Below are 15414 nucleotides of genomic sequence, written 5' to 3' on the forward strand. Positions count from 1 at the left end.
TACTCTTGCCTATAACTGGACATGGTGATGGTAAACAAGTGTTGAAAGTTTCAAAGCTTTATCTCAAAAGCCTTTGTCAAAATATGAACTTGTACAAAAAACTTAATCATGATTTCTAAGTCAAAAGGGGCCATAATTCAGCCAAAATCCTTGATGGAGTTATGTGCTCTTGCCTATAACTGGTCATGGTGATGGTAAACAAGTGTTGAAAGTTTCAAAGCTTTATCTCAAAAGACTTTGTCAAAATGTGGACTGGTACGAAAAACTTAACCAAGGTGTGACGCCGACGCCGACGCCGACGCCGATGCCGACGCCGTGGTGAGAAGGATAGCTCTACTTACTCTTCGAATAGTCGAGCTAAAAATCTAAGATCTGGGCCTTCTGGTTTATTTTTAGAAAATTTTTGAAGATTTTCCCATGTAAAATCAAGTGACCCCATGGGGCGAGGTCAATTTTGACCCGAGGGTCATGATTTGAACAAATTTTGTAGAGGTCCACTAGGCAATGCTACATGCCAAATATCTAAGCTCTAGGCCTTCTGGTTTATTTTTTTTTAAATTGAAGATTTTCCTACAGAAATCTATGTAAAATCAAGTGACCCCTGGGGCGGGGTCAATTTTGACCCCGGGGTCATGATTTGAACAACTTTAGTAGAGGTCCACTTGGCAATGCTACATGTCAAATATCTAAGCTCTAGGGCCTCTGGTTTTTGAGAAGAAGATTTTTTAAGATTTTCCTATGTGAAATCAAGTGACCCCTGGGGCGGGGTCAATTTTGACCCCGGGGTCATGATTTGAACAAATTTGGTAGAGGTCCACTAGGCAATGCTTCACACCAAATATCTAAGCTCTAGGGCTTCTGGTTTTTGAGAAGAAGATTTTTAAAGTTTTTCCTTTCGGTTGCCATGGCAACCAGAGTTCTGCATGGAATTCAATTCTTTGAACAATTTTGAAAGGGTGCCATCCAAGGATCATTCATGTGAAGTTTGGTGTAATTCTGCCTAGTGTTTTTCAAGAAGAAGATTTTTTTAGAAACTGTTGACGCACGAGGCACGAAGCACGACGGACGACGGACATCAAGCGGTCACAATAGCTCACCTTGTCACTTCGTGACAGGTGAGCTAAAAAGTAAACATAGTATGGTACACACCCTATATGCTCCAAAATCGTTGTAAAACTTTGTACATCTAAACGTCGGTCATCCATATATACCATTGCCAAGATATGGTGGTAAGTGTTCACGGTAACCCTGTTAAATGTATAGATACAGGGAGGCATGTATAAAAAGAGAAACAAGTATATCAAATTTGTTGCCACAAAAAATAAAAAGTAAACATACACACCCTATATGTTCCAAACTCTGAACGTTGGTCACCCATTATACCAATGCCTAGACGTAGAGACACGTTTCCATGGAGCCCCTGTTGCAGTTATGTGTATAGATACAAAAGGCATGTGTAAAACATAAACAAATGTATCAAAGTATTGCCACAAGAAGAACAAGAGCTGTCGGAGGACAGCAACGCTCGACTATTCAACAGCCTTGTCAACTGAATGAATACAAAAGTTGCAAAAAGGGGCATAATTTTGTAAAATGCAAAGTAGAGTAATTGAACCTTTGCTCTGCATGTCATACCATGACAGTGAACAAGTGTGTGAAGTTTCAATCCATTCCCATTAGTGGATTCTGAGATATCAGCTTACATTAAAAAACTTAACCAAAAACTGCTACATCCAAAAAAGGGGCAAAGTTTTGAAAACAAAACCAAAGTAGAGTTATGGAACCTGTTTAGTGCATTTCAGATCATGACAATGAATAAGTGTGTGAAGTTTCAATCCATTCCCATTAGTGAGTACTGAGATACCAGCTTACATTCAAAACCTTAACCAAAAATTTCTAAGTCGAAAAAGGGGCATAATTTTGTGACAAAGCAAAATAAAGTTATGGAACCTGTGCTATGTAAGTCAGTTTATCACAGCGAATAAGTGTGTGAAGTTTCAATCCACTCCCATAAGTGAGTACTGAGATACCAGCTTACATACAAAACCTTAACCAAAAACTGCTATGTCGAAAAAGGGGCATAATTTTGTAAAAAAGCAAAACAGAGTTATGGAACCTGTGCAATGTAAGTCAGTTTATCACAGTGAATAAGTGTGTGAAGTTTCAATCCATTCCCACAAGTGGTTACTAAGATAACAGCTTACATACAAAACCTTAACCAAATTGGGTCGCGGACGCACAGGCGAGTCCAATAGCTCTACTATTCTATGAATAGTCGAGCTAAAAAGTAAACATGCACACCCATTATGCTCCAAAATCTGCTGTATAACTTTGTACATCTGAAGTTTGAACGTCGGCCATCCATTATACCAATGCCTAGACGTAGAGAAACGTTTCCATGGAACCCTGTTGCAATTGTGTGCATAGATACAAAAGGCATGTGTAAAAAGAGAAACAAGTATATCAAAGTGCTGCCAAACAAAAGAACAAGAGCTGTCAGTGGACAGCGTGCTCGACTATTCTCAGTGCTTTTTTAGTATAATGTAAGCTATGAGTAAAACTTTAACATTACAATAAGCATATTCTAAGTCGAAAAGGGGCCAAAATTCAGTCAAAATGCTTGATAGAGTTGCCTCCTCCTTTTTACAGACTGGGATCATGATGGTAAACAAGTATGCAAAATATCAAAGCAAGAGATGCCTCCTCCTTTTTACAGACTGGGAGCATGATGGTAAACAAGTATGCAAAATATCAAAGCAATATCTCAATGGACTTTGAAAATATTTGGGGTGGTACGGAAACTTTAACATTACAATAAGCATATTCTAAGTCGAAAGGGGGCCATAATTCAGTCAAAATGCTTGATAGAGTTGCCTCCTCCTTTTTACAGACTGGGGTCATGATGGTAAACAAGTAAGCAAAATATGAAAGCAATATCTCAATGGACTTTGAAAATATTTGGGGTGGTACGCAAACTTTAACATTTGTGCCACGCTCACGCTGAGGCCGAGGCGAGTAGGATAGCTCCACTATTCTTCGAATAGTCGAGCTAAAAAAGTAAACATACACACCCTTTATGCTACAAAATCTGCTGTATAACTTTGTACATCTGAACGTCGACCATCCATATACCAATGCCTAGATGTAGAGATACGTTTCCGTGATAACCCTGTTTAGGTTGAGAGTACAGATACAAAAAGGCATATGTGAAACATAAACAAATGTACAAGAATGAAAAAGTATGTATACACAACTTATATGCTCTAAAATCTGCTATATAACTTAGAACATCTGAACGTTGGTCATCCATTACACCATTGCCTAGATGTAGAGAAACGTTTCCATCGTAACACTGTTCACGCTGAATGTATAGATACAGAAAAACAGAAACAAATGTATCAAAATGTTGCCACAAAAAAAGAAAAAGTACACATACATGTACACTCCCTGTATTTTTCAAAATCTGCTGTATAACTTTGTACATCTGAACGGCTGCCATCTATTTATTTCATTGCCTAGACGTGTGTTTCCGCGGCTACCCATTTCATGCATTTTAATATTTAGGGGAAAAAACAGAAAGTTATGTGTATAACAAGAGCTGTCCGTAAGACAGTGCGCTCCACTATTCGGGGATTTGACAGTAAAATGAATATATGTCTGAATATGAGACCTCTACTATAAAAGGAAGATACACCAAAGGGCATAATTCTATCAAATACACACACTAGAGTCATTAGGATTGTTACAACAAATGCAGATGATGATGGTAAAGATATATTTTGAGTTTCAAGTCATTATCTTATATAATCATAATTCTGTCAAAAATACAATTAGCGTTATGGGGTATGTAATTATTACGATACAAAGAAATGCACATATAATGAAAAACAACAACCACTTTATTCATTTTATTTATATGTATTATAATGTTACTCTATGACATAACCACACATGCAGATGATGGTTATAAACAAATATTTTGAATTTCAAGTCGTTATCTTTTAAAGTACCAAAGATATGTCTATTAATAAAGCTTTCGAAAAAATTTAACATGAAAATAATTCCAAGTATAACTCCTTTGTGACCTTGACATTGGGTATAATGGGCCCAGCCCCTGCATATACTATGTTTGTATGCTGCACAATGTTTATGAGAACTTACAGTAAGATATAAGCAAGAGTAACAAAGTTATGACAGAAAAACAAAGGTTGCCGAAAAACTTTAACCTTAAAAATAACCTAAGTATAAGACCCTAGTGACCTTGACCTTGGATAAAATGGGCCCAGTCCCTGTACATGCTTTGTTTGCATACTGGACAATGTTTATGTAAAGTTACAGTAAGATATAAGCAATAGTAACAAAGATCTGACAGAAAAACAAAGGTTGCCGAAAAACTTTAACCTTAAAAATAACATAAGTATAACACCTTGGTGACCTTGACCTTGGGTATACTGGGCTCAGCCCCTACACATATTTTGTTTGCATACTGGACAATGTTTATGTGAAGTTACAGTAAGATATAAGCAATAGTAACAAAGATATGACAGAAAAACAAAGGTTGCCGAAAAACTTTAACCAAGAAGGGTCACGCCGACGCCGACGCCGGGGTGAGTAGTATAGCTCCCCCCCACCCCCACCATTCTCCGAATAGTGGAGCTAAAAACAGAAACCTTTATTAATTCTAGAGGTACCTTAGACATTCCAGACAAAGAAAATATGAAAACATACACACCATTTATACTGCAGATCTGACAACACCATAGCCCATGATCTGTATGTACACACGGTCACCTAATGATGATAAACAAATGTGCAAATATTCAAAGCTGTAGCTCGTATAGTTTTAAGAAAAGATGGACCTAAACAAAAGTTTTAACCAAGAAACTCAAATTTTCGAAGTACAAAAAGGGCCATAATTCTGACAAAATGCATATCAGAGTTATGTTATGATTCTTGGCCTACACACGGTCACCTAATGATGATAAACAAGTGTGCAAAGATTCAAAGCTGTAGTTCGTATAGTTTTAAGAAAATGGTGACCTAAACAAAATTTTTAACCAAGAAACTAAAATTTTCTAAGTACAAAAAGGGCCATAATTTTGACAAAATGCATATCACAGCTGTGGTTCTTGCCCTACACAGTCACCTAATGATGACAAACAAGTGCGCAAAGTTTCAAAACTGTACCTCTTATGGTTTATCAGAAAAGGCGGACCTAAACAAAAAAATTTAACAAACGCTGACGATCAAGTGACGACAATACCGCGTATACTCTTTCTTAAAAATCCGACAAGCTAAAACTTCAAACAACAAGAGCTGTCAGTGGACAGCGCGCTCGATTATTCTCAGTGCTTGATAGTATAATATAAGCTATGAGTAAAACTTTAACATTACAATAAGCATATTCTAAGTCGAAAAGGGGCCATAATTCAGTCAAAATGCTTGATAGAGTTGTCTCCTCCTTTTACAGACTGGGGTCATGATGGTAAACAAGTATGCAAAATATGAAAGCAATATCTCAATGGACTTTGAAAGTATTTGGGGTGGTACGCAAACTTTAACATTTGTGTCACGCTCACGCTAACGCTCACGCCGACGCCGGGGCGAGTAGGATAGCTCCCTATTCTTCGAATAGTCGAGCTAAAAAGGAAAAAAATACACACCCTTCCTGCTCCAAATCTGAAACCACGTCAGTCGATGTTGTGTATGAATCATGGATGGTCTCTCATCTATGCAATGCCATCATAGCAACCTGTAAAACTGCAAAAAATAAAACGTAGTTGCAGTTAAAGCTATGGAGGCAATTTTAAAATATTTGTTTATACTGCATGATACTTTGCAATCGATAGAAAGACCCGGAATCTGTATTCAAGGATATGATTAACGTTAAAAGTTGGCCCTAAAATAAACCAATTAACGATTATTTGTCTATAATGGTTTGACAACATATGATGTAATAGAACAGTATATAACGTTATTTTAAATCAATTTAAATTAAATTTCAATTTAGATGGTAGTGCGGAAGTCTGTTGTAAGCCACGCCATGCGTCCCTTTTTCGCACAATTTTTCATGGATGCCAAGTTGTCGTCACAGTCAAATAAATTAGACTTAAAACATGTTCCCAGTAAAAAATACGTGCACAATACATAATTTGATTGTTTCCATAGCAACCGTTCACTTCAAGCAATAGCAAAAAGTACAGGCGAAAATTCCATCATACCTATCTAGTTTGTGCATAATAATGGCATCGGTCCCTATACGGAATGAATGCGTGCTGAAAAATTCTCGAGAACGACTGGCTTTTCACCCCCAGTAAAATACAATAAAGCTAATGAATATTCTTTGGAATCAATCTTTATAATCAGTGTAAACAAAACAAACTGTTGTATTAGATACTTCTCTAGAAGTAGTTTCTTGCGTTTACAGGAATTTGAATGATAATCTGGGCGAAAACCAAGAAATGAATCTTTACAAGTTTAACGGAAGAAATGAGAAAAGAAATAACGACAGCAATTGAAAGAAAATAGAAAAGAAAACAGAGAATAAAAAAATTACATACCATTTTGTTCACTCGCCTCTCTGAAAACCCGCGCTAGCTATAACAATAACAATATGTTGTCACGAAAGTTACGTGCTAAGTGAACTGAGCATGAACAGTGCCTCGGGAATAACACGTTGATTAAATCACAAAGGTTGAGTGAATTGTGTAAGACTGTGTCAAACATGTTTTGTACGAGTTCATTTAAGTTGCCGGGTCATTGCACCGCACCACTGTTCTGTGTAGCAATATATGACCGATGTGGTTCTGGGACGATCTGTGTATGAAAATAATTGGAACCACTGCCTTACCCTTGCATGATCGTAAGAGGCGACTTATAGGGTCTTAACACTTGGTTTTGCAGTAACTCTGTGATTCCAGCAGGTATGCAAATTTTGATTCCATACCTCATGCTTTTATTTCGGTGTAAATGAAATGTTGAACCAAAATTTGTAGTCCTGTTTGGCGCCATATAACCTATACTGTGCTGGTGCGCCGTAAAACCCAAATAAATAAATAGCAATATATGATATACATTCCGAAATGAGATCAAGTTGAGATTTTTGCATGTTACGTTATTTTTTTAGGGGAAAGTTCACACAAATGCCGATTAAATCCCATGACTGATAGACTTTGACTATTAGTTGCGCTTCGGACTCATTTGCTGTATCTCATATGACGATACCTTTGACCTGTGCCGTTGGATTGGTTGAAAAAAAAGTGTAGATTCAATGAGACGTAAGCTGATTGGATATAAAAGGTTATGTTTACAATCATAAAATTTGTGCTAAAATCAAGCAATACAATGTTTTCTGTGAAAGTTTGAATATTTTACAAGTGGCTGGCTGAATGCTTGACTTTTCAATTCTCTCTTTAGAATACTAGGTGTCAGTGGGCATTTTGCCTCGAAATGACACTCAATTAAGAAAGGGGGTAGGTTTGTCTGAAGAAAATTGTAAAAAAAAAATGGATTGGATAAGCCTATATAAAATTGCTATTTTTATGTGTCTGAAATGCTGTTATAATGAAAGAATCACATTTTAATGGTCATCTCTCAATTTTGGGGCATGTGACAGGGTCAGTTCTTATAATGGAAGTCTATGGAAAAAATAATAGCAATACCTGACCTTGACCAAAGAGTTATAAAAATAAAGTATTTTATACTTCTTTGCCTTGACATTGAAGAACTGTATCTTAATCTGTAAACAAAGAAAACGGCATCAAAAATGTCAATAAAAATGAAAAGTTGGTTTGAAATGTTTTATGAATGTTTTCTTTGCATGTACACTAAGAATGAAACATTATATTACCATGAGATCTCTAGAAAAGTTGCTATCCGAGTAATCATAGTAGTTCAATGGTTCAAATTACCAGATTTAACACCATCTCTCTCTGACATTGTTCTAATCGTATCTGGGTTGCAAAACCGATGAATTATTTCATATAAATGTGTGCGACGGCCTTCAAATTTGGGCGGTTTTGAGAGATGAACTTATTCCTACTATGTCACGATTACCGAGATACATCACAAGATTATACACCTATCCGATTTTTTATTACATGACGCCAGTCCATATCAGTTTGCGCTATTGACCGGTCTACAGTTCAGTGCTAAATTACGCTGGGGGTGAAGTGAACACTTGAAGAAAATAATAAGATAATTTATTTCTGATGTCAGGTTATTAAACACTTATTGAATAGCTTGCCGGCGAATAGTCAAAATCATATTCCCTCGGTCTTTCGGACCTCGGGCAATAGTTCTGACTATTGACCGAAAAGCCGTTCAATAAGTGTATAATGTTAGAATGGTCAAGCCTGAAAAATATCATATATTATGCAAAATGAAAGTCATTAAAACAAAATTATTATACTTTTTGATAAATTTTTAAAAGAATAATGCCATGTACTTGATTTGCAATGATACACAATACATATTAATATTTCAAACAAGTCTAGTTCCATATTACACTTTTACAAAAGCCCGCTAACGTCATAACTGGAAACAAATAAGCAGAACCATCAATAAAATCCAGGCGACAACTTCTACTGAATGTTTCGCTAGACAGCAACAGAAGCGAGAAAATTTACTGCACCATCTAAGAAAAATAGATATAATTATATAAAGTATATAATTTATTGTTTTCTTATTTTTATTTAATATGTTATGTTCACATCAAATAGTTAAAGAAATCGATCCTTGAAGCATTTCGCAATTTCTTCGGGAGAAAACTTTACCATATTAGGTTGTGTAACTGAAGAATTTTTTTACAACAAATGATCTTGTTTTGGGGATGTAACCCGTATTTCCCTAATTTACTGAAAAGTGTAAAGTGTCCCGCTTACCCCAATGTCCCAGTTACCCCATTTTACCCTATATGAATTTCTCTTTTATACGTTGAAAACTGAGTACAAAGTTTGGGAGCACAGATGTGCCAGTTACTTCAACGGATAGTTTTGGTAAAATAGCCAACCGGACACATTGAAATCGGCTAAAAAATTATACGCACGTGCCGCTGCGTATTGTGCGTAACACTGTGACAGGCACCGTAACTCTAGTTTGCTTTGTGTAATATGTTATGCCACTTTCCTTAGCAATTATTCATTAAGTTTATTTTTTTGTATTCCCGGTTTTGTGACAACGTTTTTTGAAAAGTCAAGCGTTGCTGTCCTCCGAAATTCTTGTTATTAATTACAGGGTGCACGTACCACGTGACTTTTTCGCTAATCTGGGGTGCCAAAAACATGGCGGGTTCCTCGATAAAGGTAACATTTTCTTAAATATCTTTTCACCAACCTGTTCAAATGAAAGGAAACATAGATGAGTGCCGTCTCATATGAAAATCCAACACTCGGCTACAAGTTTTCTGTCTCAAAGTCCCATACCGAAGAATATTCCTCCGGCCAATAATCGATAGCGGTCAGATTTTGTATATAGAAATAAGAAGGGCATGTACACATTTTACTTAATAACAAAATTACTAAAAATAAGAAACCTTAGGTGCAAACATATTACCAAAGTTCAACATTTGATTCATCACAAGGTTTTTTTAAATTAAATTTTATCTTAATTTTTGATTCGTTCTTCGCATGAAGTTTGATGCCATCATTTCGTCATTTTTTCCCTTCTTTGTTTCCATATAAAATGTGCAAAAATCTCATACATGCGTTTCTTCAAAGCATTTTTTTGTATAAAACCATTGATATGAAAGCTTAGGTGCAAGAACTTTCCTACTCTCATTGAATTTATCTTTTGAATGATATTTATTTCATTTTTGTGAAATAAAAATTTGATTCGTTCTCAGACGGTTTATTTCCACTAATTTCGAAGAAAAATTAACTTCAGCGCGAAGTTGTTGTTGTAGCGTCATAAGCAGACGATATTATAGTATGCCGCGTGAACATGCGGTATTGTTATCAAAAGGTTAAAGTAATGATTTAATCATTTAATGTAATTTTACTTCGCGAGTAATTCATTTTGTGTTGATATCACAAAAACAATATAAGATAAATATTGCATTTTAATATTTCGGTTCTAAAAAGAAAGAGATGCGCATTTCTTCTTATGTTGTTGTTCTCACCTTATTTCATATACATTTAAATATCAAGTGTCAATTATGCCAATTATGTCAATTAAACATTAAAAGAGATAGCTTTCCTATCGATCCTTGGATCAGAAATGCAAACTGTCGTAAAAAAGTAAAATACAGAATTTTTTGTATATATTTTACTTAATAAATTTGAGTAAATAAATTTCAAGGTCCGCCTTGATCTAATTAAAGCTGGAAAATATGTCCGGAGCATTTTTTTGTGTACAAGAATGATTTTGCAATGTGAATAATATCTGCATTTAAAACAGAATTGAATTTTACTTCAGTAACTTAATGATATATTTTTGTTTTCGTGAACATTTTACCTGGTTTCATGATCTTTTCAGTTATCATAAATGTCGTCGTGATTAACTTACTTTCATAATTTATTGTACATGTTCAATTCAAGATAATTTTACATGAAACAAATTTCTATATAGAAGTAATAAAATGTTGTATGCATCACGCATAAATCCTTTTTATTGGACCTGTAATAAAACTTGCCAATTACCTCTAAATAAGGAACGTTAAAACAACACAGACGTTTATAATATTGATAAGGCTATAACTGCGTTTTGAATTTAATACGGGTATTTGTTTTGTAATTACAAGGTAAAATTATCATGCGATTTTAATCTTTTGCATATTTTTTATTTTGCAAACAGTTTTCATATATTGGTGGAATATGTGTAGTTATATTAAAATGAATAATGTCTGCCTGAATACGGCAAAATACCTGTACCACGCTGATTGCCACTATCTTTTTTTTTTTTTTTTTTTTTTTTTAATTTTACAAACATACCATAATTTTCGATTCATTAAACTTCCTATTTTGTCTATATGTTAAGAATTACTGAATTGATATACGTGTGATGTTCAACCATTTCAGATTAAAATAATTCAAAACCTACACCTGTGTAATCATAAATTGTAAACAGCTGTTTAAAAAAACAAAACGACAAAATAACTTACGTATGTATTTTTGTGACATAAGAATGGACGTAATAGTGGCAGCAGGTATAATACATATCAATCAGACAATTTTTAAAATATATTCGTCAAGTTTATTAGTATTTTGTGACTTCCCTGTTTGATATTTTGTCTTTGTTTTCCTTTTTTTTTGGACAAGAATGAGTTATGGCCGTAAAAGTTATAAAATCGGATAAAACATGGTTCGATCTTCTTTTTTTGTTGTGTGTGGGGGGGGGGGGGGGGGGGGGGGAGGGGTGGTGGTACCTAGGTCTTTACACATATTATACTTAAGACAGCGTTATTTAAAACAGTGTAAAATCAGATCATATTTCTTAAATATATATGTCAGATTTTATTTTTCAACGACAGCATATTTTTATAGATGGAAGACGCCGTAAAAATATCAATGCTAGTGCTATATAAATAAAGGGTCATTTACATTTCAGATTTGGTTGAAAATGAAAAAAATAAATAAATAAAAGACTTCATCGATATTTGCCTTTAACTTGAATCTAAATGGTTTACAGATAGCAATGTTCAGCCGATTTGTTACATTGTTTTTCGAAAACATGTTAAAATATACATTCTTCTTATATAAGAATATGTATGAAAATAATTTTATATGAAAATATGGTTTTTATTGCTGATAGATATGGTCTATTGATATAAAAATTAATTTAATTATTATAAAATAACATGTTAAAAATGCTATGGTTCAGAAAATTACATATTAAACATTCATTTGATAAAAATGACTTCTTTTATTTCTAATGAAAATCCCTTTTCCATAATTTGTAACTCAGTGATAATTCAAGCTTGTTTAATTATCTTATGAAAAACCTTCTCTTTTATTACACTTGATATTGAAATAAACATCCAGGTGACAATACCCGGAGGCAGTAGATACCGACATCGCAATACCGGTCACCTGTTACCAATATATGTTACCAATACCAAATAGCTGTTGTCTCCCCTGATATCGATTTTTCTGCAATATCGGTCATGAGGTCAATTCTTCCTCATGCGGGTTCGTTTTCTCTGTAAGTGCAACTGCGCAACTGAAGTGAACAAATTTGATGATGTTAAGACGGGGGACATTTTGGCAAATTTAATAGATAAACCCTTTAAGAGGCCGTAAAAGACTAATTTGCGACACGGATATTTGTACGAGTATTGTCTTGACATATACACTTTAAGAAATTACAAATTAAAAGCCTTCGGTAGCTTCCGAGGCCGATTTATCAAATTGCTAAGCAGGGGTCCGTTTTTCTTGATGCTAAGACGGGGGCTTGATTTAAAGATTTGTTATTGAAAGTCTTTTGTATTTCATTAACCTATTTCATTTAAGTTTTCTCCATGTTTATACTGCTTACTGTAAGAAAAATTTCGTTATATGTGTAGTAAAATTCAAATGGTTATGACATATGAAAGCTTTTTCGCCGAGTGTAAACTGTGAAATTGTACCTATTAAAGGTGAACTACTTAGTACTTAATTTGACCGATTTTATTGAAAATGCACCAACTTTCACTTTATGTGCTACATTTCTAGGTCGACTAAAATGTCATGTCTAGATCATTCTTTGTAACCTTTGTAACAAATACTGTTAAGTTTTTGAAAAAGCAACAGTTTATATTTAATTCTATTTCAGGCGCGTTAACTTTAAATTCTTTTTTCGCTGAATGAAATACATTTGCGCATCTGACATTAGCGTCAGTAACAGATGTCAAAAGAAATCGGAAATTGTACTGGTTTCGTTGGTCATAAAATGTACATGTTATTTCCAGATATCTTACTTTAAGACATTTTGTTCGGAATGTCCATTTTGGTTTAAAAAATATGAAATATTATTATCAATGTGGAAAGGTATATAATTCCAGAAAAAGCCTTCTGCGTGGCTTTATTTCCAGAAAGAGGCGACAGAAAGCATGGACCTTATAACTGCGGCAATCGGTCTTTCCCGGTGAGACTAATAATATTATTACTAGTATATTACGACCTTACATTGGCATATATTAAGCACTGCACATTTTGACCATCTCCGTTTTACTTCTAGAAATTGTTTTGACTATAATGTGGCTTACTTTACATCTTTCACAGCTGATATGCCGTGGTTTGCAGGAGACTGTAAAGGGTGGATATTTTGGTTCTGTGTTTCAATGACCCTTAATCATTCCACACAGTATCCTTTGGTGTCCAACTTTTCATTTTGTTGTATCGAATAGCCTATACAGTCCACAGAATATCATTTTACTGAGCCTGTAAAATGTCCAAAGTCGTTTGAATGAAGTACTGGCCTGCGATGTATACGCTCGAAACCGATTCTCATCTTTTTTGTAGATCGATTAATATACATGTAGGTTTAATTCTTTTTCTGTGTCATTTGTTTTTGCAACAACGTACTGAGAAACTTGATAGTGTCAACGTTTTTGCATGCATTTATAAATAATTTTACCTTACTCACAACTTATTTGTCTTTATTTATTTTTCATTTTATGAAAAACGCCAGTTGTATTGTGATCAGTTTATCGAACCATTGTTCCTGGGAAAAAACCGGCACCATATTCAAATCTTCTTAAAAGAAATGTCCACTTTCTTTCATAAGAGACATAGTCGGTTTCGGGCTTCGAATCATGGTCGTCTGTGAGAGAGATCTTACAACTCGACAATTGAGGCGGTCGACCTCTTATAGTATGATTAAGTATCAAAATGATCACTGCGTCTATTTAACCTGTAATGTGTTTTATGATAAATATTGGCCCTGAATTATGTTTTCTTTTGTTGTAATTCAATGGTTTAAAAAAAAGTTCTTTAAACTTTAACCTTCGAACATTTACTTTGATTTCACAACACGTGAAGAAATTACCAGCACATAAGATTGATAATCCAATACATGTATCTAAATAACATTCTTAAGGCTTTGAAAGTATGATAATTTATTTCAAACTGCAGTTCAGATATATATTCCAACAAAAGCGATAAAAACAACACACAATTATGATCTAAAAAGAAAAAAAAATTGAGATTAACATTGCTGTGCAGATTCTCAGCCATTTTCAGTGGTTGCCTTAAGAAGCAAAGCAAAAGTAAGAACGGTTAACATTTTAATAATTAGAGACCTGTTTCAGCTAGAGTTATCGAAAGTTAAACCAAAGAAGCAAACTAACTAAACAATGAAGACAAAACTAATGCGATAAAAACAGACTTACTATTTTTCCAAAGCCTACCTGGAAATGTAATAAAACTATTAAGATAGGGTGTCACCCAGGTATTGAAGTACTTCCGAGTCGTTGTATCCTAGAAGCAGTTAATTCTTTGAAATTTGAAGTTCCCGATTTGAAGCCATCTCTACTTTGACTTGTTTTGACATTTTGTGTCATTTCCTATGTCTTTAACAGTTGTTTTGTCCCTGTATTTTTCAGGACTACATTTCTTTGCGGAAGGATTAAAAACTGTTCCAGACTGGCGCCATGACAGATGTGGTTTGAAATCATAAAGAGTGACTGAATACTTTGATATGTAGCAAAGAAGTTCATTTTGATGATAGTGTGATTTATTGACAAGGACATTATTAATCTTCAGATATACAGAGCTCTCAATGCTGTAAAACTTGTTGTGAAATTCGCCTTTGAATCCCTGTCAAAAAGTGCTTGCTTTTACTATACAGCAAAGGAGAAATTGTGCCGGGCCGACACCATAGGTGAAAGTTGGTGATTTTTTCATTAAATCAGTCAAATTAAGTATTTCACCTTAGGTAAAATTTCACAGTTCACAGTCGGTAAAAAGCCTTCATTTGTCATGACCATTTGAATTTTAACATACATACAACGGGATTTTTCTTATAGTAAGCAGTTATAAACATGGAAAAACTTAAATAAAGCGGGTTAATGAAATACAAAAGACTTCCATTACCAAATCATTGAATTACGCCCCCGTCTTAGCATCAAGAAAAATGGACCCCTGCTTAGCAATTTGATAAATCCGGCCTCGGAAGCTACCGAAGGCTCTTAATTTGTAATATCTTAGAGTGTATATGTCAAGACAATACTCGTACAAATATCCGTGTCCCAAAGTAGTCTTTTACGGCCTCTTAAAGGATTCATCAACTGAATTTGCGAAAATGTCCCCCGTCTTAACATCATCAAATTTGTTCACTTCAGTTGCGCGGTTGCACTTTTAGAGAAAACGAACGGACTTAGAAACAAAAGACTTGTAGCCGAATGTCGGATTTTCATATGAGACGGCACTCATCTAGGTTTCCTTTTATTTGAACAGGTTGGTGAAAAGATATTTAAGAAAATGTCACTTTTACCGAGGT

The 15414-nt window shown here is 34.6% G+C and overlaps 1 long non-coding RNA gene across 1 annotated transcript; it reads right to left on the reverse strand.

Annotated features, from left to right (window-relative positions):
• Positions 1–3068: 3068 nt before the first annotated feature.
• Positions 3069–7248, reverse strand: LOC123550266 (uncharacterized). The gene is made up of 3 exons (XR_008371286.1): positions 5664–7248; positions 4733–4791; positions 3069–3169 (listed from the first exon to the last, which is right to left on the reverse strand). It is a non-coding gene; the product is annotated as an uncharacterized LOC123550266 (long non-coding RNA).
• Between the last annotated feature and the right edge of the window lie 8166 nt (positions 7249–15414).

The sequence above is a fragment of the Mercenaria mercenaria genome, chromosome 6 (genome assembly GCF_021730395.1).
Source record: "Mercenaria mercenaria strain notata chromosome 6, MADL_Memer_1, whole genome shotgun sequence".
Classification (NCBI taxonomy): domain Eukaryota; kingdom Metazoa; phylum Mollusca; class Bivalvia; order Venerida; family Veneridae; genus Mercenaria; species Mercenaria mercenaria.